This window comes from Echiichthys vipera (genome assembly GCF_963691815.1).
Source record: "Echiichthys vipera genome assembly, chromosome: 9".
NCBI lineage: Eukaryota > Metazoa > Chordata > Actinopteri > Perciformes > Trachinidae > Echiichthys > Echiichthys vipera.
Genome location: NC_139834.1, coordinates 1411463 through 1436534, shown reverse-complemented (window position 1 = coordinate 1436534; position 25072 = coordinate 1411463). Strand labels below are relative to the sequence as shown.

General features: G+C 48.8%; 1 protein-coding gene across 5 annotated transcripts in view; it reads left to right on the top strand.

Moving 5' to 3' along the window:
• The window catches only part of stk35 (serine/threonine kinase 35), a 232329-nt gene that overhangs the window by 13291 nt on the left and 193966 nt on the right, over nt 1–25072 (top strand). The window contains exons 3-4 of one of the 5 annotated variants that reach the window (XM_083920930.1): nt 3716–4889; nt 5301–7560. The gene's annotated coding sequence lies outside the window, so the exon portion shown is untranslated. Of the gene's footprint in view, nt 1–3715; nt 7561–25072 lie in introns of those variants that run through there. The other 4 variants (XM_083920929.1, XM_083920927.1, XM_083920928.1 and 1 more) reach the window with 4 other exon arrangements.

Here is a 25072-nt window from a genome sequence, read left to right as displayed (position 1 = left end):
TTCCTCAAAGAGACCGGTCTCTGCTGGTTTTTAACGAGGCAGTCGTCTGCTCCGGGGTTATGCAACAGCAGATGTGTGGCAGGGGCCGAGGAGGCAGCAGGCCTCACTCTGTCCTGAGGCACAAGTATCAATACTTTTCTGATGCCGTGTGTTTAAAATGATACGATCTCCGTCAGTTTAACTTTCGATAGTTGGGCTGAAACGATTACAATTGAGGTAAAGTCTCTGCGTCCATGATTCCTTTAAGTTACACACACACACACACACACACACACACACACACACACACACACACACACACACACACACACACACACACACACACACACACACACACACACACACACACACACACACACACACACACACACACACACACACACACACACACACCCCCGAAATACATGCACAGACAGGACCTATACATGCAAGTGAGGGGGCTGCCAGTGACCGGCGCCCCGAGCAGTTAGGGGTTCGGTGCCTTGCTCAACAGCACCTCGGCAGTGCCCAGGAGATGATCTGACACCTCTCCAGCCACCAGTCCACGCTTCATACATGGTCCACACAGGGACTAGAACCAGCGACCCTACGGTTCCCAGCCAACTCACCTATGGACTGAGCTGCTGCCGCCCCTTAGTTCCTGTCTCTCTCTCGTTCTGCGTCCTGTTCAGGGATCTTTGTTCCACACGGAGCGTTTTTGTGGATGCACGCCGACACGACAACATCCGGAAAAGATGGAGAATAATAGAGAATAGATGCTTCTTACAGGCGTATAATATAATATAATATAATAATGTACTGATCCGATGACCACGCGTGACTTCTCTGTTCGGTTTATACCTTTTCCGTGTGAACAACAACCTCCTGTCTATGTTCTTCTTCATCAAGTGTAGAGCAGCGGCCCTTACAGGTGCACACCTGTCATCCCAGTTTCCACGTGTGTGACATGTGTTACACTCTTCTATTGAAGACCGAATGCCCACCCAGCGAATGAATGTGACCTGTTGAATGGTGCGGCATACGGCCGAGTGCTGCCATCAGCAGTTCTGTGGCTGAACGCACACTGGAGCGGTGCATTCATCACATTACAGTTTGAGTCGGTGCGTGCCTTAATGTCCCAAACGAGCCTTTTATTTTGCACAGTGAGGTTAAAGATGCTTCCTGTTAGCACCTCAGGCTGCGTTCTCTTCTCTAACCCTGTCACAGCCCATTCAGCAAGTGCTCCCTCAGAGTACTTTGTGTTAACTGCTGACTGTGTGCGTGCACCACACGCCCTTTATTAGTTTTTAAGAGATTCCAGATCATAGTTCCCTGCTTTCTCCTGTTTAACACCAGCGTTTACCTTCATTTGAAGCACAGCAGTGAACCAATCAGTCTTCAACACACCTCCATCTGTGTCAAAGCTGCTGCTGATGGAGGTGTACAAACGATCTTTGAACGAGTGAATCTCCAACACTGTCGGAGTTTTCTGAGAATTATAAACACGCAACGTATTTATCTAGTAAGGATGAAGCACGTCCAGCTGGGAGGAGGCCTCGGGGAAGACCCAGGACCAGGTGGAGAGATTAGATCTCCACACTGGCCTGGGAACGCCTCAGGATCCCCCAGTTAGAGCTGGTTAATGTGGCCCGGGAAAGGGAAGTTTGGGGTCCCTGCTGGAGCTGCTGCCCCTGAGACCTGATCCAGGATCAGAGGCTGAAGATGAGATGAGATGAGACACCCGATTGCAATATTGACAGTATTCAGTATCTTTGCAACAAAACTGTTTTACACAGTTTCTTCCTCAAACTCTTGCTCTGTAGCTGGAGAGTAAGAAAAGTTATGCCTTTGTCGTCTTTATTAGTTTGTAGTTGCAGCCACAGCAGGCGCCAAAGTCCGGCACGTTCGCTGGTTCTGAGAGGAAAGACACGGACAGGTTGAACTGCCTGGGAACCCTGACACAAGATGGCGGCTGTGTCGATGCATGCTGAGAGGCAGAAATCCACTTCTAGTCTTTGTTTCTATGCCGTCGTGCAAATAAGATCAATAACAGAAGAGTGTTTAGTTTGTTTACTAAAAGGACAGAGCTGTTCTATAGGAAAAGGATCCTTAAATGTTCAGAAAATACAATAAAATAAGAATAACCAGACTTTAAAAGGGGGCAGGAGGTGCCTGATGTAATAGCAGGAGCAGCACTGAACCCATTAGCATGTCCAAAGCTCTGAGAGGAACAAAAGAGATTAAATCAGCAACCAGTGGCCTCTGTCATCCCGCGGAGCGAAAACAGGTCGACCCCGCCCGGTTTGAGCACGTCAGGACACTTCATGGGCCGACGGCTCTGCAGAGGAGCCTGTGCGACCAGAGCCCTGAGGACTGTTTTCATAGTCAACATCTCCCTTTACATTGTGAACGACAGTATGCTATGGTAAATACATGTGTGTGGAATTTAAAGTGCTCATCCTCAGCAGTGACAGGAGCAATGTCTCCGCTCAGCACGTCATCCCCCGCTGACCAGCCCCGACATGTGTGCCTGGGCTAAGCTGACCCACTTGTGTTCATACCATGTGCTGTGAGGTTTAGTTATGCAACCTTTTGAGGAGAGGAACAAACTGCTGCTAGCCCAAGCTGTGGCACGTCAGCCCTGAACTAAAGTGGGACATCCACAGGCAGGAAATACCCTGAGGTGGTGGGGGCTGTTGCCGTTTCACTGCAGCGACCAGTGACTCCACTATTGTCCTCCAGTCTGCGGCTGAGGCATCAGTGTCTGCCGTGTTGCATTTAGTCTCTAACATATGTAACAATACACTCAACTCTGATTCGATGACTGTTTGGGGGCAGCCCTAATACTCACTATGTTTCTAAGAATGGGAGCTGTGGCAGCGTTCACCTCCACGCTGTTATGGTTGGATGTCAAATATGTTCACTCCAGTTTGACAGTGTAGATGCATTTAAAGCCTCTCCACATTACCAGAAATCCAAGTCAAATGTGTACTAACTAAGGGCGCCCTCCCACTGTTCCTCCGTGCCGTGCCCCGTGCTTTAGGGTCCTTGTCCCCCCCTCCAGGCCCGTTTGTACTCACACTACCTGGGCCTCGGAGAATGCTTCTTGCTGCCTATACGTCATCACGCCGTAACACGTCACACGCATTGATGACGTCATGGCGATGCGTGGCTTTGTTTCCAGATCTTTCCGTAGACCTCTGAGTTTTTGTGCGTCTTGTCGACTGTTTTTGAATCTTTTCATCGACCAAATCTGCAGTAAACACTCCACCTCCGCATCACACCAACGTGAACCTTTCACCGCCATTGTTTGAAATGTCCGCGCATGGTCCCTCCTTCTTTTTTCTACGTCCCAACAGGCGCACAGGAAATGACCTCAGAACCGCCGTAGGCCTCGTACACGTGTGCACGCTCGTGCTCGTACTAAAGCCCACCTCTCCCAAACGGGCCGTGGACGGCAAGCGTACCGCTCCTAGACGCGGTACGGTTGCACTCACACTGGTCAAAGGAACCAGACTTTAGCTGTAAAGCTTGCTTGGGCACGGGACAGAGGCACAGTGGGAGTGCGCTCTAACATGTATGGTCTAAAAAATAGAGAAACCCAGTGGTTGCCATAGCTTTCATGCTGTGTTCCCCAAACCTAAAGCTCTCGAATTAAAGCCTCATGTGTAGTTTTCTCCAGAAACAGTTCAGTTGTTGCTCCACGCTGACCTGTGTGTCCTTTGTGTCTCCGCAGCTTTGTTTACTCCATGGACGTGGACTCCAGTGGGAAGAAAGAACTCTGACAAACTGAACTGTGAAGAATCCACAATCATGATTTGAGCGGGGAGAGATGGACTGGCTAACGATTCCAAAAACTCTGGGACAGGAACAGTATGCAAACCAGACCACAGCCGTGCACGTCCGGCACCGCCCGGTCACCGCGGAGCCGAGGACGACGTCAGAGTCTGAGCTGAATGGATGTGACGAGCAGGTTTATGAGATGTGATGTGTTACAGTGGATTTTTGTTCCCCACTTTAGACCTGCTCTTCCTTAAAGTGTGGAGTGTACTTGGCTGTGGCACAGGCGACGTACTGGACTGCACCGGTATCCTAAGGTCAAAGGATCATTTTACTGATGAGTGTACGTGAATAACTCCACCGGTTTGTCTTCGCTGCGCTGCCCCGTACGACCTCGTGCCTTAAACATGATTCACACCAAGTGTTGGATCATGAAATGAAAGGAAACTCTCACACCGGGACAGAAACCGTACGAGGCTGGAACCACGTTTGTCTCGCGGACGGTTCAGTCTGCAGAAATTAAGATTTATTTCACGTTTCAATGATGTCACACAACAAGGCTGCAATAAAGTCAAGTGAGAGCGACCATTCCTCTACCCATAAGCTCCAGCGCAGTCACGACGCTGAGGCTGACATAAACTAAACGTATCCTCGTCAAAGCTTTGGTATCGGTGTCACGTGTACGCTCACGTAAAGACGGTTTACAGGGATGTTTAATGAATCTGTGCCACACTCCGCACCAGAACAAAGTGAATGTGTTGTTCTGATGGTGACGTACAGACTCCGTACAGTACCGTGCTATTGTAACCAAATAATGTCCAGCAGGGAATTCTGATTGGTTTAATGTGTTGAGTCCAAAGACCTGTTGGACACATGGCGTGATCTGTATGAACTAGGGCTGCCCCTGACCAAGCAAGTATAGTCTCAGCGACTGAAAAACATAGTAAACATAATTATTAATCATTTTTATAAGTGCACAGAGTCGCACGCTAAAAGTCTGCCGCTTGTTCAAGACACCGGCAACTTATTTCATATTCTAATTCTGAATGTGTCCGAAAAAATCATCAAGGAGACGGTGGGAACATGTGCAGGTAGCTAGGCTAACGTAACTTACATGTTTAAGGTGGTAGGTCATGTTCGGCTAACGTTACTTACATGTTTAAGGTGGTAGGTCATGTTCGTCTAACGTTACTTACATGATTTAAGGTGGTAGGGCATGTTTGCTAACGTTACTTACATGATTTAAGGTGGTAGGGCATGTTTGCTAACGTTACTTACATGTTTAAGGTGGTAGGGCATGTTTGCTAACGTTACTTACATGATTTAAGGTGGTAGGGCATGTTTGCTAACGTTACTTACATGTTTAAGGTGGTAGGTCATGTTTGTCTAACGTTACTTACATGTTTAAGGTGGTAGGTCATGTTCGTCTAACATTACTTACATGTTTTAAGGTGGTAGGTCATGTTCGGCTAGCGTTACTAACATGTTTTGAGGTGGTAGGGCATGTTCGTCTAACGTTACTTACATGTTTAAGACGGTAGGCTAACGTTACTTACATGTTTAAGACGGTAGGCTAACGTTACTTACATGTTTAAGGTGGTAGGTCATGTTCGTCTAATGTTACTTACATGTTTTAAGGTGGTATGGCATGTTCAGCTAACGTTACATGTTTAAGGTGGTAGCTCATGTTCCTCTAACGTCACTTTTCCTGCGTCCGATGGACCAATGAAACGTTGTTTGGGGGCAGCCCTAGTGTGAACATATTTGCTAAATTCACGTATGACAAAGAAACAATCATCATTTTGTCGGCTAACTGCGTTTTTTCGTAAAGAATGTTTTTACACTGAGGTTGCGTGTTGCATTCAAGGACTCCTCACAAATTAAAATACCACTTTCAACACGGTTCAACATATCAAGTCGCCTGGAATCATCCGTGGTTAAGAGACAGTTTAAAGGTTTCTGCTGGTGTGACGTGAGCAGTGTTTAACGGATCGCTGTACACGGACAGTTGAGACGTCTGGGGCTGAATCTTTGCGGAGACTCTCACGGGACATTTGAAGATTTACCATCTGGAAATGATCCCAAAGCAGCCGCGGGACATGCATCCCAACTGTCCCTGTGTTCCTTCCCGTCTTCACTGAAATGTTTCTTTGCGGTGGCACGCAATGCTGTGTAGGACGCATGCAGTCAGCCGCTGGTTGCAGACTAAGAACTCACGGCTGCAACCTCTGAAAGCTGATCCCCTGATTTCCTTTTGGTTTCATAGAACTGCGCAGCGCCTGGGTCCAGTTCAGTGACGCAGCAGCAGCAGTCGTAGTGGTCCTACCTCATTCTCAGCACTTTGAAAGATCGTCTCTACCATTACAGTCGCATTAGCTTTGTCTTAGTGTCTGATACAAAGGGAGCTTTACCTCAGACTCAGCCTCAACCTTTGACTTCTCTGTGTGGTCTTTTGTTTCGCTGTTCCCTCTGTAATGAGTTCATCTGCAACACTTCCCTCTTAACGGCTGCATCGCAGAGAGAGGCAGGATTTCAATGATGTTTGTGTTCAACTACAACTTCAGCTGCATTAAGGTTATATTTGTGTCTCTGCCTGAAGGCCTCACTCAGGCTGAGACACAAAACCCGATAATATTCAGGTTACGGTCAGACTCCGGTTTCTTAAACACCATGTAAACCACGTAACCCGGGTCAAATCAGAGTTCAACAGACCTAGAGAACTCCTTCAGTAGCTCATTATTCGTGCATGTTAACAGGGTTACTGTCCGGTTTCTCGTCTGCGCACGCTCCCCACTCCACAGCAGTGGCTTTAGACCCAGAAACAGTATAAACCAGGAAGCAACGGCGCCAAAAAAAAACTATAGAGCGTTCCCTTTAAACCCAGGGAGGTCTTCACCATGGCAACCAGCATCAGTACCAAGAAGAGCCGTTTGTGTCCTGGTTCTGTCCAAAAGTCGGCCATTTTGCCCACGCTGGTGATTGTGACGGACGCTTTAGGGACCTGATGGGACTGGAAACGCTCTGAGTGAGTTTCAAACAAAATAGTCAGTGGGACAAAAGTGTAGATGTCCTGAAAGGCCACACTGCTGTTATACAGTAGCCATGGCTGCCCCCATCTGTCCCCCAGACTTCACCGTCTCCTGCATCCGTCTTCTGGTCTCGTTGCAATCGATTGTAGAAACGGGGGCGATGGTCTCTGCCTCTGCTCAGTGGTGTTGGGTTTGGTCCCTCGCTGACACAAGTACACGAGCGAACTGCTGTGAAAAAGCTTCCTGTGACGTTCAGTCTGATCCTCAAACGGGCTCTAACCTGCAGTGACGTGCAGCTCAGATGCTAGAGCCAGTCTTTCATTTTACAGTCTTTACTAAACGACCGGTGTTGCTCAGCTGATCTCTGACCTGCTCTGCCGCGTGTCTGTACGCGTTAAACCGTGGTAACGAGCGAACTGAGGATCTAAACGGGAACGTCCTCACGTCTAAAGCTCTCCCCTCATCCAGCTGTCGCCGTATTTTACCTATGAGCCGTCTCACTCAGCTCTCTTAAGACTAGTAATGATTCCACTTGAAAACACTTTTACACTATGCAAACGTTTCACCGCCTGACTGTAAACGCCGCTCAGAGCCGCGCTGCTCTCAAACACTCGTGTTCTGGTTGCTTTGGTTGCATTTCTGCAGCATGTACAGAAATGTGTGTTATGTTCTGTTAATGACGCTTAAAGGAGCCATTAGATGTTTCAAAGCATCACCTTGTGTTTTTTTTTTGCTGTAAATATATTTGACAACTTTTCTTGGAATAAATGATCAAAACAATGTTTGGCTGCGTGGATTCAATGTAAAAGACAAGTGTGTTTTAATTAAAAATGTCATATTTGAGCTTTTTAACCCTCCTGTTGCCCTCAGATTTGACTAACACCATTTATTCTAAGGGTCAATTTGACCGCAGCAACTTAAACATCTGGAAAATGATCATAATCAATGTGTGACTCAAGTTAAGTCTTTAGTACTTTATGTTTTTATTTAACAGAAGTCTGTGTTTAGCTCAGATCTCCATGACAACACTGAGGGGGAGGGGCTAGTTTTTATGTTATTGGAGGTTAAAGGTTATGAATAATTAGGGGCGTGGCCTTTTGAGTGACAGCCTCACTTCTCCTCGGAGGCTAGTTAGCATCGTTAGCATGCTAACTCCGTCATCTGGACCTGGACTGTGGTCATTCGTGAGGTGGTGTTTCCATAGTAACACGATGGTTTGCTCTTCGATGGGCTGACCCAACGGATGGTTCAGGAACACACCGGTCCAGTCGGAGCCCGGACCTGAATCCTCGAGAACGTCTGTGGACGCACCTGAAGAGTGCAGTCCATCAGCGCTCACCACAGAATCGGACTCAAGTCCAACAGTTCTGCAGGAAGAACGGGGAAATATCCACCGGTCTAAGTCACGAAGCTGTACAGACGGATCCAAACAGACGGATCCAAACAGACGAGTGCTGCGGTTAAAGCTAAAGGTGCCTCCACTAAGTGTTAAATCTGCAGACTCATCACTTTTACAACCCACCTTGTAAGGTCAAACATGTAAATCAGGCTGCAAAAATATATTATTTCAGGCTGTAAAACCCAAAAAGTGACCCTTTCAAAAGGGTGCGTTGACTTCCTACGGACACTGTAAGTTCAGTGTGTGAGTGCTTCCTCCACCCCTGCCTGCCTACGTCATGGCTGCAGCTGGACTCTGTGGACCCAAAGCCTGATTTCTCTTCAGTGGTACCAGTGATGGACTGTAATGGTTTGATTCCTGCAGCGTTTTTGCCGTAGAGCAAAATGAATGTTTGTTTAACGGCGTCTCTGTCCCGTCGCTGTTTGTTCAGGCTCAGGCGCCGACGGGAGGAAGTGGTTTCCCACAGTGGTCCCTGATCCCCTGATCCTCCCGGGATTATCCCGCGGGGTTTGTTTTATCAGCCCAGAAGCACCAGACAGGCTTCCCTCTCTGATCACCACCAAAACAGCCACCTCTGCCGTTACTGGTGCTGATCTCTCACAGCGCCACCTCCAGGCCTGGCATGGGCACTACAGCGTTGGAGTCGCTGCACCTGGTTTCCTGTGGACGCACAGATTAAGGAGTCCAGGCCGAGTGGACGGGAACTTTTTAAGAACGATGGAGAAAGAAAAGGTTGTTTTAGATCACGGGTTGGGAACATTTTCCCTGGTCGCGTCAGCCCCTACTTCACTGATGATTCAGCATTTTGTCAGGGTGAGAGGGTGGTGTTAGGGTCTTGTTGTTGTCAGTGTGGGACGTATAAAGTGACCTAATGACGTGGTTTTCTAGCTTGATTTCCCAAGTTGAACCAACTGTGAACCAGAACCAGCAGCAGCCCAGCACCAGAACCAGGTCTGGGTTGGCCGACAAGGGGCACATGTGACCGGGGAACATCGGACCATTATTTTTTCCACAGTCAGTGTTGAATTCCCCGGCGAGTGTGCCCATCGTCAAAAGAAATACTGAAAAAACTAAGGGTCCGATGTTCCCCGGTCACATGTGCCCCTCGTCGACCAACCCAGACCTGGTTTTGGTTCTGGGCTGCTGCTGCTGCTGGTTCTGGTTCTGGTTCACTGTTGGTTCAACTTGGGAAACCAAGCTAGAAAACCACGTCATTAGGTCACTTTATACGTCTGAGGTTTCCCCAGAACCGCTAACGCCCACAACAACAACATAGCAGCAGCAGCAGCAGCAGCAACAGCAACAGCAACAGCAACAGCAACAACAACAACAACAACAACAACAACAACAACAACAACAACAACAACAACAACAACAACAACAACAACAACAACAACAACAACAACAACAACAACAACAACAACAACAACAACAACAACAACAACAACAACAACAACAACAACAACAACAACAACAACAACAACAACAACAACATCAACATCAACATCAACAACAACACATGTTAGTGCTCGTCTTGAACCCAATAGACTGAGATTTCACTGGAGATGAAGAAAGGTAACTATCCATCATGAATGTAAGATGTTAGCCTTTGTTGGAAGCTAACGTTAGCTAGCCTCACCTAGCATAAGACTGGGCAGCGGCTCTGAACCGGCCCCTCACAATGTCTGGGGTGATATAAAGAGGGAAAAACAAGTAAGATCTTTATGCTAAGCTATGCTAGCCTGCTGCTGCTGCTAGCTTCACACTTACACAGACACGTGAGGATCAACCACTGAATGAACGTGCGACTCTAAATCACTTGAGATGAACCTCATCTGATGGAATCTCTGGTGTGAGTTTGGCTCCAGTGATGAGGAGCAGCAGCTGCAGTGGAAGCAGCTGATGAGGAAACACAGAAAGAACAACAGCTGGGATCCTATTGGCTGAGAGAAAGTGCCCCCCCCCCCCTGCGCCCGTCATAATGAGTAAGTACGATAAACAACTCCACAGGAGACGAGCGCTGCCGTGTCACAGTCAGAGACAAAGCCCCGCTCCTCCCGGGGACCTGTGAGGGGCCCCCGGTGCTGAGGAAGCCCCAGCCCTGCTTCACACTCTGCACACACACTCACACACACTCACACACACTCACACACACTCACACACTGATCACACACTCACACACTGATCACACACACACACACACACTGATCACACACTGATCACACACACACACACTGATCACACACAGACACTGATCACACACTGATCACACACTCACACACACACACACACTGATCACACACTGATCACACACACGCCAGGCAGACAACAATACCTCAATGTTCTGGGCTCCTTATGTTCAACTGGGCACACGGCGTCCTGAGAACATAGGGAGGGGGGGGGGGGGGGGCAGGCAGTGAAATGGAGCCAGCAGGCCTGGGGGGGGGGGGGGGGGGGGGGGATTCAACGAGACGCCGCTGAATCAGCTGGGACATGAGAATCCAGTAGCCAATAGGAGCGCACAAATCCCAGACGAGACAATCAGACCTGAAGAATCAAGACTCTATTATTTATGTCTGCTTATGTTTGTGTGTGTGTGTGTGTGTGTGTGTGTGTGTGTGTGGGGGGGGGGGGGGGGGGGGGGGGGGGGGTCATTCCATTATTTATGTGTAACTCACGTCATTATTTTGCAAAGAAATGGGAAAATTAGACTTTTTTAGTCTTATTATTTGGTGACATACATGCTTTTGAAATGTCCCTCCATCCCCTGTCACACACACACACACACACACACACACACACTCACACACACACACACACACACACAGGCAGCAGTAAATCCACTGGAGTCAGATTTGAGACGTGCACACGTGCTGCAGCGTTTTCAGGCGCCAGAGAACAACATGTTCCAGAACATACACAGGAGGGCGGGGCTAAGGATCATACGTGCCTCTGCTGTCTGTCTGTCTGTCTGTCTGTCTGTCTGTGTGTCTGTGTGTGTGAACGCCTGACGTGTTCATGTGCTGTGAAGACTGAGGCAACACACACGTTCACAGGGGCGTAGGTGGCGGTGCTTCCCTTGACGGCCCCCCCCGGCGTGAAAACACAGTTAGATGACACTGTCCCCCCCCCCCCCCCCCCCCCTGTGAACCGGTCATGGAACAACATGGAGCTGACATGGATTTCTCCTGTTTCTCACACACACAACTCACACTTTCTCTGTCGCCTCACAGCGAGAGGGTTCCTGGTTCGAATCCGGGCTGGGGCCCTTCTGTGTGGAGTTTGCATGTTGTCCCCGTGTCTGCGTGGGTGTTCTCCGGTTTCCTCCCACAGTCCAAACACGTGCAGGTGTTCGGTTCATTGATGACTCTTAAGGCGCCCTCCCACTGTGCCTCCGTCCCGTGCCCCGTGCTTTAGGGTCCTTGTCCCCCCTCCAGGCCCGTTTGTACTCACACTACCTGGGCCTCGGAGAATGCTTCTTGCTGCCTATACGTCATCACGCCGTAACACGTCACACGCATTGATGACATCATGGCGATGCGTGGCTTTGTTTCCAGATCTTTCCGTAGACCTCGGAGTTTTTGTGCGTCTTGTCGACTGTTTTTGAATCTTTTCATCGACCAAATCTGCAGTAAACACTCCACCTCCGCATCACACCAACGTGAACCTTTCACCGCCATTGTTTGAAATGTCCGCGCATGGTCCCTCCTTCTTTTTTCTACGTCCCAACAGGCGCACAGGAAATGACCTCAGAGCCGCCGTAGGCCTCGTGCTCGTACACGTGCGCACGCTCGTGCTCGTACACGTGCAAACGTGCTTTACTAAAGCCCACCTCTCCCAAACGGGCCGTGGACGGCAAGTGTGCCGCTCCTAGACGCAGTACGGTTGCATCACACTGGTCAAAGGAACCAGACTTTAGCCGTGACACGTGTTTGGGCACGGTACGGAGGGACAGTGGGAGTGCGCCCTGATAGACTGGCGTCCTGGACCCCGCCTCACGCCCGATACCAGCTGGGGTCTTCTCCAGCCCCCTGTGACCCCGACAGGGACAAGAGGCTGAAGATGAATGATGCCCTGATGAGACGTGAATGATACAAACAGAGGAGAGGCGCTCAGAGCATCAGGAACACGATGATCTTCGTCCTCCTGCAGATCGATAATGAAAAGAACACGTTGTTTGATGCACCGACACAGAAAAAGTCCCTCCATTGAAGGATCTCTTGATCTTGGTGCATCCATTAGGTTCTGTTGTGTGCTCTGGTTTTTTCTGGACTTGTTAAGCAGCAGATGAAATGTTCTGAATGAGCTGATGGAGGTAACGTGATGTTTAATGAGCCTAATGGCTTTCCCTTCCTTTTCACCATCGCCTCATAAAAGAAGCATCGATCCGGCGCCGTGTGCTCGTGTAGCGGCTGCATAAAGGTGTCCCAGGTGTGTTTTCATGAGTCATGTTGTGACAGAGGAGGAAGTGACTCATCCTGTTTGATCTGAATCTCACATCAGTTGCTCTCTCAGGCTGTTTCAGTCCAAATGAAACCTCCTCACACACACAGAGGAGACGGCCTCTCTCTCCTCTGTGTTCAGACTTATTTACGGTTCCACATCAGAACAAAAGTTACCTCAGGACACTTCACACACACACACACACACACACACACAGAGAGTAAAGGCAGCACTCTGTGACTCAACCACTTTAACTGTGACATGAAATCATATAAAATACAAGTTCAGTTCATTTTAATGCTGTTAAAGAAGAAGAGGCGTGTCCTCAAGATGTAATGTTTCAATGCAAGTGATCATTAAGAGCTGATCGTTCTTCTGACTCTTAATTAGGCGTCACTCATGATGGTTTACAGTCTGGTTCAGTCTGGTTCAGTCTGGTTTAGTCTGGTTTAGTCTGGTTCAGTCTGGTTCAGTCTGGTTCTGTCTGATTCAGTCTGGTTCAGTCTGGTTCAGTCTGATTCAGTCTGGTTCAGTCTGGTTTAGTCTGGTTCAGTCTGATTCAGTCTGGTTCAGTCTGGTTTAGTCTGGTTCAGTCTGGTTCGTTATCTGAGCCTGAAAACTGGACCTTTTAAAAACCAGGTCCCAGAGTGTGAGGATTGTAAACGCCCCCCATGGCGTTGTGGTCTGGACGGTGGAAGCTCAGACTTTGTTAAAGGACGGCGTCATGGCCCCACCTCCGACCTCTGACCCCGCGGCGTCACATAACAACAACAGTGCTGCTGCGTGAGAGGACAGAGACGGACCCAGAGACTGTTTCCTGAACTGGACTCTGAGCCACATGCATGGGACTGAATGAGGCCCAGCACAGATGTCTCCCTTTTCCCTGATGCTCTGAATAAGGAGCTAAACTGCTCTAGGCTCTGTTTCTAAATCCAGTTCTAAGAAGCTGTGAAAAGTCTCTAAATGTAGTGAGAAAGTGGCGCCTGGGAGTGCTTTGGGACGGGGAAGGGGCTCCCAGCAGCACCCTCTGCTCAGTGAGGACACTAACTGCAGAATGAAGGGGCTCCCAGCAGCACCCTCTGCTCAGTGAGGACACTTACTGCAGAGTGAAGGGGCTCCCAGCAGCCCCCTCTGCTCAGTGAGGACACTAACTGCAGAGTGAAGGGGCTCCCAGCAGCCCCCTCTGCTCAGTGAGGACACTAACTGCAGAGTGAAGGGGCTCCCAGCAGCCCCCTCTGCTCAGTGAGGACACTAACTGCAGAGTGAAGGGGCTCCCAGCAGCCCCCTCTGCTCAGTGAGGACACTAACTGCAGAGTGAAGGGGCTCCCAGCAGCACCCTCTGCTCAGTGAGGACACTAACTGCAGAGTGAAGGGGCTCCCAGCAGCCCCCTCTGCTCAGTGAGGACACTAACTGCAGAGTGAAGGGGCTCCCAGCAGCCCCCTCTGCTCAGTGAGGACACTAACTGCAGAGTGATGGGTGCATCAGAGTCCAGAACAGCACCAAAGTCTCCACTGAGACCAGAACCAGGGACACATGAGAACGTGTGTCAGCAGGTCAGACACGTCGAGATTCAGCGTATCCGTGGTTTCCAGAACTGTAAACACGCCAACATCCTTTGACCCAGGTCAACGCGTTCCCTCCAGCTCACTTCCTGCGGGCTCGCTCCTTCCCACCTGTACTCATGGTGCACAGGTATGGAGCTCACTAATCCTAATCCACGGAGCTTTAATCTGCCGTGAGAACGAGCTGGAGACGCTCTGTGCCTCAGCAGCCCGAGGATGATCCGGTCTGAGGGTGACGCAGCAGAAGGACGCACGGCACACATTCACTCACCTGTGACCCGCGTGGGTACTGAGCCAATAGAAGAGAGTAAGCCTACGTCACATAAAGGCCACGCCCCCTCGCCGGTGAAAACAAAATTGTCACTTTTCCTCTTTGTTCTGGATGAAAAGAGTCAAACTGACCACAGAGCAGATCCTGATGTTCACGTGTTCGGACGTTGTGTCTGTTTGGTTTCAACAGAGCGTTTTTTAAAATGAATGTAATTACATTTGAGGAGATACAAGAAATATTTCCATCTTTCCTGATAGAATGTGTGTGTGTGTGTGTGTGTGTGTGTGTGTGTGTGCGTGTGTGTGTGTGTGTGTGTGTGTGCGTGTGTGTGTGTGTGTGCCTCAGGTGGACGACGCCTCTGCTGTTTGTTTTCTTTCTCAGAGTAAAACTGAAACAACAGAGAACGGGATCGTTGTCATGGTTCTGCATCACCTGCTGATTCAGTGAGGTGTGTGTGTGTGTGTGTGTGTGTGTCTTTTCTGGACACTGAGTGGCTCCTTTACCCACTCCGGTAAACTGGATGCTGTGGCTCCTAGAGGACACTTTAACACACGTTTATGCTCCTAGAGGACACTTTAACACACGTTTAGGCTCCTAGAGGACACTTTAACACACGTTTATGCTCCTAGAGGACACTTTAACACACGTTTATGCTCCTAGAGGACACTTTAGCACACGTTTAGGCTCCTAGAGGACACTTTAACACACGTTTATGCTCCTAGAGGACACTTTAACACACGTTTATGCTCCTAGAGGACACTTTAACATATTTATGCTCCTAGAGGACACTTTAACACACGTTTATGCTCCTAGAGGACACTTTAACACACGTTTATGCTCCTAGAGGACACTTTAACACACGTTTATGCTCCTAGAGGACACTTTAACACACATTTATGCTCCTAGAGGACACTTTAACACACGTTTAGGCTCCTAGAGGACACTTTAGCACACGTTTTTGCTCCTAGAGGACACTTTAACACACGTTTAGGCTCCTAGAGGACACTTTAACACATGTTTATGCTCCTAGAGGACACTTAAACACACGTTTAGGCTCCTAGAGGACACTTTAGCACATGTTTATGCTCCTAGAGGACACTTTAACACACGTTTATGCTCCTAGAGGACACTTTAACACACGTTTAGGCTCCTAGAGGACACTTTAACACACGTTTAGGCTCCTACAGGACACTTTAGCGATGTTTGGTTTCAGTGTCATACTGATGTTGCTCCTTTAACACTGAATGTTTTTATGTTATATTCTGACGGGGGCAGTTGTTCACACACTGACTGTATAATGCTCAGCCTTAATGATGTGTTTTTCTGCACAAACAGAAAATACACTTGTAAAAAACATGAACATGCAACAAATATCACGAGTAACACGATGAATTTATTTCACATCATAAACTGAAGATATGAAAGTCTAAATAATGCAGAACAATAACCTTTTATATGTTTATGCATAAAACAATATTCGACTGCATCACTGGAGGGGGAACTCATCGCTCAGCACTTCTTTTGTGAGTGTGTGTGTGTGTGTGTGTGTGTGTGTGTGTGTGTGTGTGTGTGTGTGTGTGTGTGTGTGTGTATGTGTGTGTGTGTGTGTGTCTCTGTGTGTGTGTGTGTGTGTGTGTGTGTGTGTTGAGCAGCAGCACACAGCGTTCAGAACATGATGTCCCAGCACATTTACAGCCCTGATGCTGTGAGAGCTCAGGAGGCGCAGCAGCATTTAGAGAGCGGTGCCGCCCCCTGCCTGTCCGCACAGGAACCACCACAGCTGCACCACAACACATTACTATTACTATTACTATTATTATTATTATTATACTACTATTACTCATTTACTGTGACAATGGGTTATTAAAAGAGAACCACACTTTGATTTAGTCTAAAAATAAGCTAAAAATCTCATTTCGTAGGTTTCAAAGTTGAGTTTGAGCTCAAATTAAAAACATTTGAGACTCAGATTTAAGGCAAAATATTCATAAATACATAAAGTTTGACTTCAGACAGGTAGACATCTACAATATAGACACTTAGTACACATAAAATAGAAAAGAAAATGATAATAAATTGGGACAAATGTACAAATAAGCAACCCAGATGGCATAAATAGACAGGCACATACGTTACAGATATGTGCAATATACATAAAAGTAATATGAAGTAGGGTCTTTATACAGTTATACATTTATTAAACACATGAACAGGATGGAGACAGTAAACGCAGGAGGCAGAAGAGTGAGAGCAGAGGGACGTCAGAGGGGAGGAGTTCAGGGGTTCTGGTTCTGGTTGTGACCACAGGGAGCGAGCTCTTCACTAATTTTCCCAGCATGCCTTTTGGTTCCTGCAAGACACAAGATCCAGGAGGGAGGAGCAGGGGGGGCCCCGAGGATCCTCTCAGCTGACCCGATGGTGCGCTGACGTCTGCGGGGGTCTTTTTCTGTGGCTGTACAGAACCGGACCGTGGTGGATGAGGACGCAGAGGACGGACATCAGCTCCTGTGGCAGCCATGTTTCCTCCGCTGCCGTAGAAAGTCCAGCCTCTGCTGGGCCTCTCTGAGGACGGCTTCGGTGTTACGCTCCCACTTCAGATCCTCTGGACGTCTCTGCGCACCGGGCTGTTTGTCATTTCACTGATGTGAGAGAACATTCATTCATTCATTCATCTTCAGCCTCTTGTCCCTGTCGGGGTCGTGGGGGGCTGGAGCCGATCCCAGCTGACATGGGGCGTGAGGCGGGGTCCACCCTGGACAGGACGCCAGTCTATCACAGGACACATAGAGACCAACAGAGACAGACAACCATTCACACCTACGGGTGATTTAGAGTCATCAATGAACCCAACACCTGCACGTCTTTGGACTGTGGGAGGAAACCGGAGAACCCGGAGAAAACCCACGCAGACACGGGGACAACATGCAAACGCCACACAGAAGGGCCCCAGACGTGATGGGACCTTCTTGCTGTGAGGCGACAGTGCCAACCACTACACCACTGTGTAGCCGTGAGAGAACAGAAAGGGTTAAAGGTTACACATGCATGCACATCCCATTACACTGTTCACCTGATTTAAAAGGGTGTGTTGTGTAGGACTAGGTGTTGATATCCCTCATTCACACTTAAGGCACCGCAGGGACTCTGTGGAAGTGGAGTGGGCGATGCCGTCCTTCGCCCTCTTTCACTGGTGTTTCGCTGATTGATCCACGACCCCTCCAGAGGGTTCAGCAGTGAGACCCAGCGCCCCAGGTTCACTCCTTAGACGCCATCAGCTCGCCTGAAGGCCCAGGTCGGATCCTTTCTTCTCATCCACAGCCACTGGCTCCCTTCCTCAGCAGCCGTAGAGAGCTCCTTGACCGCCGGCCTTGACTGGGATCGGATCGTGATTCAAACTAATCATTTAAACGTCTGCAGTGAAGTGGAGGTGGCAGCAGCAGCAGAGTCGGCGCTCTGTCACTGAAAGAAACGTTGGAGGACAAATGTGAGTGAACGTGACCCTGATCAGAGGTCAGCACTTTTATTATGATTACTTATTGATTCATCAGACGCTGGTGAACGTACGGTGACGGATGATCCTCCACCATCAGGGGGCAGCATCTGTGAACAACCTGAACAACGTCATGTTTCAGTAAGTGCTGCTAAACCGATGCTAGAAAGGTGACGACGTTACTTTATGAACTTAGTGCGACAGCGGGGCAGCGTGTCTGTGTGCAGCTGCTCTCTGCTTCATCTCTGTCTGCAGCCAGAGTGGGCGTGGTTTCACCGTGACACACACACACACATACACACACACAGAAAAACATGGCTGACAGAGGCTCGCGTGCTCCTGTCACCGTCCTATTTGTTGAAAAAGCAAACGCACAGTGAAGCAAAATATGGAAGTATTTCGTGTTTGCTCCTCACGGGACTCTCCTGATGCACTCTGGGTAACCCCAGGGGTCCGCCCCCCCCCCCCCCCCACACACACACACACACACACACACACAGCAGTGCGGCTGACAGGTGACTGACACGTGACAAGGGTTCAGAGAGGTCAGTAACTTTCTCTCTGATGGAGAGACACGAGGAAAACTGGAAATTATAACGCCTGGCAAAGTTACCGAGCTCATTCAAAGTTATCACATGATTAATCGATTTATTGCTTATCATGACAGGCCTATCCATGTTTCTGTGTGTGTGTGTGTGTGTGTGTGTATCACGGTGAAACCACGCCCACTCTGGCTGCAGACAGTGATGAAGCAGAGAGCAGCTGCACACAGACACGCTGCCCCGCTGTCACACAAAGTTCATAAAGTACAGATTCTGATAAAACGTCAGGGTACGTCGTCCCCTTGCTAGCATCGCTTTAGCGTGCAGCACTTACTGAAACATGACGTTGTTCAGGTTGTTCCCAGATGCTGCCCCCTGATGGTGGAGGATCATCCGTCACCGTACGTTCACCAACGTCTGATGAATCAATAAGTAATCATAATAAAAGTGCTGACCTCTGATCAGGGTCACGTTCACTCACATTTGTCCTCCAACCTTTCTTTCACTGACAGAGCGCCGACTCTGCTGCTGCCACCTCCACTTCACTGCAGACATTTAAATGATTAGTTTGATCCGATCCCAGTCTGCTGCAGGACCGAGGTGAGGAATGAGTCAGCGGAGCCGGCTCTTTATCAAACAGTGTGTTTGTGTTTGTGGAAGATGAGTTAAAGACGCCAGAAGCAGCGGTTTCCTTTGCGTTTGAGCGTCTTCTGCTCCTCTGTGAGGGGCCGGCTCTGTGGGTTCATACCTGGGGCTTTTGTCGGGCGGTGCCGTCTCCTGGGTGTAGTAATGAGGACGTGAGGTGACGTTGTATAAGAGCGCGTAACTCCATGTAAGGAGGGATGTTGGACTTTCCCCCAGGAGACCAGAGTTTGTGTCCAGTGTGAAACCAGAACTCACCTGTGTTGTTTTAGTTAACGTTATAATTCATAAGGATTCAGGAAACATGGTTTCTAGCAGCCTCTTTGGCCGTAAAGGCCCCGACACTTGATCCGTGGTAAAAACCCTTTGCTCGGGTCGTTCCATTCGTTCCCTCTGGAGGAGGCGACAAAGAAAGATGGAGGAAGAACTTATCGTCTGTGTGTCGGAGTTTCCCGAACTATTTAACGTTTCATTAAAGTCGTTTCACATCAGGAGAAAACCGTAAAGGCCCCGACACTTGATGGAAAACCCTGGAACAGTGGTTAGAGCGGTCGCCCCGTGTAAAGAGGCTGAAGGTCCTCGAGGCAGCAGCCGCAGGTTCGACCCTTTGCTGCATGTCTCCCCCTCTATCACCCAGGTGGTTTGGACGGGAGTCTTTTTTTACCGGGGGCCATAAAAGGTTCGGTGTCGTGGACGAGGCCTGAATCAAAAACAATAAAACAAAGCAACAGTTGGAGAAAGAAGCATAAAAACCTTAAGTCTCCTGTTTCCAGGAGACACAATAAAGGAGTTGTTTATGACTGAAGAGCGTCGGTGCAAAAGAAAAACACATCAGTTAACAGGCACATATCATTCCACTCTTATAATTAAACATTAAGGTAAAGGATGAGCTTAAAGACGGCGACAAACTCATGTTTTCATACATGTACATGATCATTAAAGTCATAAAGACGTTCTTTACATTCTAGATATACGGTAAAACGAAGCAGAGAGGAACAGAACCGCGTAAACAGACGTTATTTATGGAGTTCAGACCAGGAGGCTGAAATGGAAAGTGTGTTTTATTGACCTGTGTGAAGTGGACGTGGAGATCTAATCCTGCATGTGTTGGCTTTAATCTACACTGCAAATAACCCTGATGCTTTGGTTTCACCCAGAGAAGCCGTGAGCCTGTTTGATTTAGCGTGTGGCTAATCTCTGCACGGCTCTAACGGCTCCCCCCGCCGGATGTGCTTCCTCCTGGAGTCCTGCGATAAAAGGAAATTGATCTTTCACGTGTGTCTTTGAGAGTTGTTGGAGGAAGTTAAGGTGTTGGCTTCAGCGTCCGCGCTGTAAAACGGCTCTTACTGCTCCTCTCGTGGGGACGTTATCCTCTTTTACAGTTTAATGCCATGACTCATAGCGTACTGCGCTCTCACAGGCGGCGGCACTGGCCTTAACCTCCCTCACGGGACGGTACGTGATTTATGGTCAAGCTCCAGCTGCAGCGCTCGGCGCCACTTCGACACAGTCGGCATCCTGGTGAAGAGGATTAAGGCCGAACAGATCGTTGCAGCATCACAGGAAACCAAACGCACCGACACGCCTCACGATTCGAGCGTGTTGTCGGGGTGCAGGTCGGACGCAGGTGGAAGAGAGATAACATGTATTTGATGAGTCACCATGGAGTGAATGGAGGAGTCCGTGTACGACTTAAATGTTGGATCCAGGGAAAACCTTCACGCCTTTACGCCCTAACGCTTCTGGACACTTTCTGTAACCGACGTCTCACAGTCAGGGCGCACTCACACTGTCCTTCCGCACCGCGCCAAAACAGGTTTTTCGGGTCAAGCCCAGAGCGTTTGACCAGTGTGAGTGCAACCGCTCTGCGCATAACTGCGGCTAGCTTGGCGTCCACGGCCCGTTTGGGAGAGGTGGGCTTTAGTAAAGCACGTTTGCACGTGTACGAGCACGAGCGTGCGCACGTGTACGAGCACGAGGCCTACGGCGGTTCTGAGGTCATTTCCTGTGCGCCTGTTGGGACGTAGAAAAAAGAAGGAGGGACCATGCGCGGACATTTAAAACAATGGCGGTGAAAGGTTCACGTTGGTGTGATGCGGAGGTGGAGTGTTTACTGCAGATTTGGTCGATGAAAAGATTCAAAAACAGTCGACAAGACGCACAAAAACTCCGAGGTCTACGGAAAGATCTGGAAACAAAGCCACGCATCGCCATGACGTCATCAATGCGTGTGACGTGTTACGGCGTGATGACGTATAGGCAGCAAGAAGCATTCTCCGAGGCCCAGGTAGTGTGAGTACAAACGGGCCTGGAGGGGGGGACAAGGACCCTAAAGCACGGGGCACGGGACGGACGCACAGTGGGAGGACGCCCTCAGTGTCTCTCACAGGAGGAGGGGGTAAGTGCCGGCTTCCTCCATGAGAGCCGCCATTGCTGTCTGAATCACAACAGTCGCTTCTCAGCTACGTCGCATCTGTAAAACCTGATTGGCTCGACCTCCTGAAACCACTTTGCTACGGAGCGATCCAAGACTATTGAGTGAGGTTATGAGAACCATTAAGGGCGCCCTCCCACTGTGCCTCCGTCCCGTGCCCCGTGCTTTAGGGTCCTTGTCCCCCCCTCCAGGCCCGTTTGTACTCACACTACCTGGGCCTCGGAGAATGCTTCTTGCTGCCTATACGTCATCACGCCGTAACACGTCACACGCATTGATGACGTCATGGCGATGCGTGGCTTTGTTTCCAGATCTTTCCGTAGACCTCGGAGTTTTTGTGCGTCTTGTCGACTGTTTTTGAATCTTTTCATCGACCAAATCTGCAGTAAACACTCCACCTCCGCATCACACCAACGTGAACCTTTCACCGCCATCGTTTTAAAACAAAGCAGCAACAGCGTAGTTAGTGAAGCCAGAGTTTATTAAAGAGTGTTTTAAAGACTTACCTACTGGCCCCTGCACCAGCTCCTCTCATAGTAAAGTCCATTACAGTGGAAGGAGCCCATTGCTGCTTTGTTGTGTGTGTAGGGACTCTTCTCATGCTGCTGCAGAGGTTTGCTGTTATTTTCAGCAGCATTAGTGGTTAAAAAAGACCTTTGAATGCCTTCACAGTGCTGCCCCGAGCTAATCACTGTTAGCCACGTCCAGCTGTTAGCATCTCTCCTGGATTTCTACGTTAATAGTTGATACAACTGTTGTAAAAGTGTCTCCATGGATTATTTGATGTGTTTAAATGCTGAAGAAGACCCTGGGGTGATTTTACACTTTAAAGGAAAACAAACATCTCTTCATGTTCACTAATTTCCCGTCAACCCTGAAAAATGAAACCCTGCGTTTGGATGAACCATCCTTCACCGTTATTGCATGTTTCCCCATTTCCTTTTGGTGCCTTTGTTAAGTTCCCGTGGTGCTGAGGTTCATATAATTACTCACCAGTCTCTCGTGGTGATACCAGACCGACTAATGAGTGTTCCCCATCCAGGTCGTCCATTAAAGTCCCTGCAAACTGAGATAATAGGTTCCCCGTGGTGCTGCAGGAAACACCACTTCCCTTACACCAGTGACTGTGATTCTAATGTATTCTGGAGGAGGTTAACGCCTCGTTTAGCGTCTTAGAATCACCGCCGCCATCTTCAGTGTCGTTCCAATAGTCTGAAGAACTGAAGGTCACTTGGTGAGTTCGACCCTCGGAGGTCGCTCCAGGGTCGATCGATCGATTGTATTCTTACTATACTGACATTCTAGAGGACACTTTAACACACGTTTATGCTCCTAGAGGACACTTTAGCACACGTTTTTGCTCCTAGAGGACACTTTAGCACACGTTTATGCTCCTAGAGGACACTTTAGCACACATTTTTGCTCCTAGAGGACACTTTGGCACACGTTTATGCTCCTAGAGGACACTTTAACACACGTTTTGGCTCCTAGAGGACACTTTAACATACATTTCTGCTCCTAGAGGACACTTTAACACATGTTTTGGCTTCTAGAGGACACTTGAGCACATGTTTTGGCTCCTAGAGGACACTTTAGCACACGTTTATGCTCCTAGAGGACACTTTAGCACACGTTTTGGCTCCTAGAGGACACTTTAACACACGTTTATGCTCCTAGAGGACACTTTAGCACATGTTTTGGCTCCTAGAGGACACTTTAGCACACGTTTATGCTCCTAGAGGACACTTTAGCACATGTTTTGGCTCCTAGAGGACACTTTAACACATGTTTTTGCTCCTGGCACTTTAGCACACGTTTATGCTCCTAGAGGACACTTTAGCACACGTTTATGCTCCTAGAGGACACTTTAGCACACGTTTTGGCTCCTAGAGGACACTTTAACACACGTTTTTGCTCCTAGAGGGCACTTTAGCACACATTTTGGCTCCTAGAGGACACTTTAACACATGTTTTGGCTCCTAGAGGACACTTTAGCACTCATTTTCCCATATTTGATAGATCAATCATGAATTCTCTTTCACTTCTTAGTAAGCAGCTCTTAGTAGAACATCCTGTCCTGCCCCTATAGAGCAGCGTCCTCTACGCACCGTGGTAATCAGGACTCATTTCGCCCTCTACTCCCAGATGCAAACGATCTCAGTGAAACAAATTACACTGGGCCGTGTTTATAAAGAGATAAGCCGTCTTAATCACGGGCTTCATTCACTTAAATATACACTGTTTGCTCTCAAACACATGATGATCCATCAGTCTCTTTTTGTCCTCTGAGCTGCAATTATCTGGCTCCCAGCACGCCTTTGTTCCAGCGCTCTGTTCTTATCAGGCGGTCCAAACGCCCCTCTCATGTCCAGAGCAGCGTCCGGCTGATGAGGAGCTCAGCGGCTCCACGCTCTCATGCACTGACAAGGACAGGGTGGGTTTGCAGAGTTAATTAGCAAAGGTGCCCTCGTCTGTGAGATGTGACAAACTCATTATGGCCGCAGAGACTTGGGTTGTGTTGCACTGAAGGCTGCAGACACGACGTGGTGAGAGCTCTTTGTCGTCGGTCGCCGTCCCTCAGTGTCGAGTCCTCGGTGTCAGGACCAAGATTCAAGATTCAAGAAGCTTTATTCATCCCGAGGGAAATTATTGTGCAACAGTTTCAATACAAAGATGGGGAAGGATTAGCTGCATGTCTCCCCCTCTCTCTCTCTCACCCCATTTCCTGTCTATCCTTCATAATAAAAGCTTAAAAACGGACAAAAAACGACCTTAAACAACACAATACACAGCCATTTTATCCATAGTTTAATAACTGACCTCGATTTACATCTTTTTGACATGAGTTCATACCAGACATCCCCGTGTAACAGCGTCCGACTGGAGACAGAGGGCATTGACTTTCTTAAAGCCTCACTTTTACTACTTCTGCGTCACGGTGTGGACCGCAGCGCTCTGAGATGAGGGATGTGTGCGCCTGCAGCCTGAGGCCTGAGGGCTCGAGTCTGTCAGCGTGAACCAGAGTCTGCCACCATGAGAGTAAATCACCTGACCCAGTGTGTGTGTGTGTGTGTGTGTGTGTGTGTGCATATGAAGCGGTACTGGTAATAGGTTTCCATGAATGACACGGTGATGACACACGCACAGACAATGACCCCAGTCGTTGTGTTGATTGAAGTGTCTTGTTGACATTTCCCTGATTCCAGCTCTGATTCTTTTCTTTGCGTCAGTGAAAGAAAAGAATGAACGGTCGACTTTAAGAGTGAATCACTGTTGTGTTTGGACAAAGACTGCGAGAGTAAGGAAACAGACAATACAGAGCATCTACTATAAGAGAGAGCTGTGGCCTTGAATGTGGAGACGTTTAAAGGAAATCATCATCATCACTGAGAATGTTTAGATCCGTGTGTTAAAAACAGAAGAGTGTTGTTTCTCTGCAGCTCCTGAGTTTTGTTTTTGTTGCTTTGAGTGTGGAGAGGAGCAGAGTCTGTGTGACCTCA